We start from the raw sequence: 4,566 nt of genomic DNA on the forward strand, positions 1-4,566 counted from the left end.
TCCCAACAAGCAAAAGAAGAACGGGAAATATTTTTGGGTTTTCTTTTTAATTACTACTGCTACAAGGGTAAAGAAAACTACTACTAATTTTTTTGGTTTTTCTTAAGGTTTAACAAGCACACAAGAAGAAAGCAGGAAAAAGAAAATAAACTAGCATGGATATTACAGTGAAAGAGTATGAGCACCGACATCTAGCAATGAGTGTGTGAACATAAATGTAATGTCGGTGAGAAATATGTACTACCCCAAGCTTAGGCTTTTGGCCTAAGTTGGTCTATTGCCAGGGATAGCCTGGCGGATACCCGTAGGTGTAGCTGGGGTCGTACTGTGACGAAGAATAGTTGGGATCATACTGATGTGCGACAGTTATAGCCTGCTGAGCTGCAGCGTGGAGTCGGGCTGCCTCCGCTCTCCTCTCGTGCTCATCTGCCTCCTCTCTAGTAATAGTGTATCTTCGTTTTGTCTGTGCATCAAAGAGGGCAAGAGCCGGGAGAGTAATACGGACAACATGCCGTTTGTTAAAAATTAAGCGATATAAAAGAGGTGATTCGGGTCTTTCGACAAAATGATGTGAAGCCATGGAGTCATAATCTAAATATGCAGTGGGCAACTCCGTATCACCCTCACGGATGTCTATCTCAAGAAAATTAGCTAAGCGGGTTGCATAAATTCCTCCAAAGAAATCTCCGTTATATCTATTATGATGCAACCTACGAGCTACAATGGCTCCCATATGATAAGATTGGTCTCCTAACACAGCATCCCTGAGAGTGCTGAGATCAGGGACACACATGTGACATGCTTCATCCTTAGCATTTATGCATCTACCGATAAAGAGAGCAAAATAATGTATAGCAGGAAAGTGAATGCTCCCTATGGTAGCCTGCGTTATATCTCTGGATTCCCCTACAGTTATACTAGCAAGAAAGTTTCTAAATTCAGATTTAGGGGGATCCCTAATACTGCCCCATGATGGAAGTTTGCAAGCAAGAGTGAAATCCTCTAAGTCCATTCTATAAGATTTGTCATAAAGATCAAATATGACTGAAGGAGAATTACGCGAAGATGAATACTCAAACCTCCTCACAAATGAACTTGTGAGATCATGATACTGGGGGCATTTGTTAGCCTCAAAATCCTCGAGACCGGCATTGCGTAAATATGCCTTGAATTCTTCTTTAATTCCCGCACGGTCCATAAAATTTTCCGACGGCCATTCGCAAGGCCGTACTGGAGCGTCTCTTGGTGGATCCTCGTCAGCATCGCGCATAGCAATCCTGGGTCCTTGCTTCTTAGAGGAACCACCTTGGAACATCTTCCTAAGCATATTGTTTTTCTCTGAAAAATTCTGAAATTTTTAGTAACTTCAAACAAAAGTGAACCAACTTGAATAAAACTGATAGCAACTACTTCTACAAGTGCCTAGAGCCTATATCAAGCATTAGAACTACTTGGAACCATACAAATTTGATATGCAAGCTCAAGAACATGGTCACCTATGCAGCACGAATTTGCAAAGAATAGAGCACTAGAACAAAAACTAATTGGACCAATGGAGGAGTCACATACCAAGGAACAATCTCCCCAAGATGTTTTACGAGAGGTGCTTTGAGCAAGGAGATCGAAAATCACAGCAAAAGTGGCTGGAACTCGTGCTTGAGTTGGTTTTTCGGGTTTGTGTGGGACAGAGGAAGAAGATGGGTGCTGGGATAAGTGGAGGAGGGCCACCGTGGGCTCACGAGGTAGGGGGCGCGCCCTAGAGGGGGGGGGCGCCCACCACCCTCGTGGCCAGGTGGCAGCTCCTCCCGCGGTAATTTTTGCACAGTAAATCCTCAAATATTCCCGAAAAAATCATATTAAATTGGCATGGCATTCTGAGGACTTTTATTTTCGGGATATTTTTATATTGCACGGATAAGCCAGGAAAAAGACAGAAAAATAATATTTTTACTTTATTTCTACTAAATTACAAAAAGTATAAAGAGGGTACAGAAGTTTGTGCTTCCAGTTTCATCCATCTCATGCTCATCAAAAATAATCCACTAACAAGGTTGATCAAGTCTTGTTAACAAACTCATTCCGATAATCATGAAACCGGAGAAATTTCGAATAACACTAAGTTACCTCAACGGGGATATGCACATCCCCTATAATAAGTATATCATATTTCTTTTTGATGGTAGGAAGAGGAAATTCAAAACCTCCAAATTTGATCGATGGAATTTTTCCAATGGAGTTGATACTATGAACTTGAGGTTGTTTCCTCGGAAAGTGTACCGTATGCTCATTACCATTAACATGAAAAGTGACATTGCCTTTGTTGCAATCAATAACAGCCCCTGCAGTATTAAAAAAAGGTCTTCCAAGAATAATAGACATACTATCATCCTCGGGAATATCAAGAATAACAAAGTCCGTCAAAATAGTAACGTTTGCAACCACAACAGGCACATCCTCACAAATACCGACAGGTATAGCAGTTGATTTATCAGCCATTTGCAAAGATATTTCAGTAGGTGTCAACTTATTCAAGTCAAGTCTACGATATAAAGAGAGGCATAACACTAACACCGGCTCCAAGATCACATAAAGCAGTTTTAATATAATTTCTTTTAATGGAGCAAGGTATAGTAGGTACTCCGGGGTCTCCAAGTTTCTTTGGTATTCCACCCTTAAAAGTATAATTAGCAAGCATGGTGGAAATTTCAGCTTCCGGTATCTTTCTTTTATTAGTAATGATATCCTTCATATATTTAGCATAAGGATTCGTTTTGAGCACATCAGTTAATCGCATACGTAAAAAGATAGGCCTAATCATTTCAGCAAAGCGCTCAAAATCCTCATCATCCTTTTTCTTGGATGGTTTGGGAGGAAAAGGCATGGGTTTCTGAACCCAAGGTTCCCTTTCTTTACCATGTTTCCTAGCGACAAAGTCTCTTTTATCATAACATTGATTCTTTGATTGTGGGTTATCAAGATCAACAGCGGGTTCAACTTCTACATCATTATCATTACTAGGTTAAGCATCATCATGAACATCATCATTAGTATTTTCATTAGGTTCACGTTCATTACCAGATTGTGTTTCAGCATCAGACATAGATATATCATTTGGATTATCAGGTGGTTCAGCAATAGGTTCACTAGAAGTTTGCATAGTTCTATCATTTTTCCTTTTCTTCTTTTTAGAAGAACTAGGAACATCAATATTATTTCTCTCAGAATCTTGCTTGATTCTCTTAGGGTGGCATTCAGGATACAAAGGTTCCTGAGTCATTCTACCAGTTCTAGTAGCCACTCTAGCAGCATAATCATTTTTCTTACTATTCATTTCGTCAAGCACTTCTTTTTGAGCCTTAAGTACTTGTTCTACTTGAGTGGTAACCATAGAAGCATGTTTGCTAACAAGTTTAAGTTCACCTTTAATATTAGCCATATAATCACCCGAGTATTTAAACATATCGGAATCATATTTCAATTGTCTACCAAAATGAGCATTAAAATTTTCTTGTTTGACAATAAAATTATCAAACTCATCAAAGCATTGCCTAGCAGACTTATAGTGAGGGATATCACCTTCATCAAATCTATAGAGAGAATTTACCTTTACTACCTGTGTCAGGATATCGGGAGGTTCTTCAATAAATAAAGGATTACGATCATATACTTCTTCAACAGGAGGTATATTAAGACCATGTATTTCTTCAATAGGAGGTAAATTCTTAACGTCTTCAGCTTTAATACCTTTTTCTTTCATAGATTTCTTTGCCTCTTGCATATCTTCAGGACTGAGAAATAGAACACCTCTCTTTTTTGGAGTTGGTTTAGGAATAGGATCAGTAATTGGAGCAGGAGCTGGCTCAGGAGGTGCCCAATTATTTTCATTTGTCAACATATTATTCAATAGAATTTCAGCTTCATCCGGTGTTCTTTCCCTGAAAAGAGAACTAGCACAACTATCCAGGTAATCTCTGGAAGCATCGGTTAGTCCATTATAAAAGATATCAAGTATTTCAGGTTTCTTAAGAGGATGATCAGGCAAAGCATTAAGTAACTTGAGAAGCCTCCCCCAAGCTTGTGGGAGACTCTCTTCTTTGATTTGCACAAAGTTGTATATTTCCCTCAAGGCAGCTTGTTTCTTATGAGCAGGGAAACATTTAGCAGAGAAGTAATAAATCATATCCTGGGGACTACGCACACAACCAGGATCAAGAGAATTAAACCATATCTTAGCATCACCCTTTAATGAGAACGGAAATATTTTAAGGATATAAAAGTAACGTGATCTCTCATCATTTGTAAACAGGGCAGCTATATCATTTAACTTAGTAAGATGTGCCACAACAGTTTCAGATTCATAGCCATAAAAAGGATCGTATTCAACCAAAGTAATTATATTAGGATCAACAGAGAATTCATAATCCTTATCAGGAACACATATAGGTGAAGTAGCAAAAGTGGGGTCAGGTTTCATTTTATCTAAGTGATTCTTTGCTCCATTTAATCAATAACCTCTTAAGCTCATACCTATCTTTGCAAGCTAAAATAGTTAAAGAAGACTCTTTG

This window comes from Triticum urartu, chromosome 5 (assembly GCF_003073215.2).
Source record: "Triticum urartu cultivar G1812 chromosome 5, Tu2.1, whole genome shotgun sequence".
Lineage (NCBI taxonomy): Eukaryota > Viridiplantae > Streptophyta > Magnoliopsida > Poales > Poaceae > Triticum > Triticum urartu.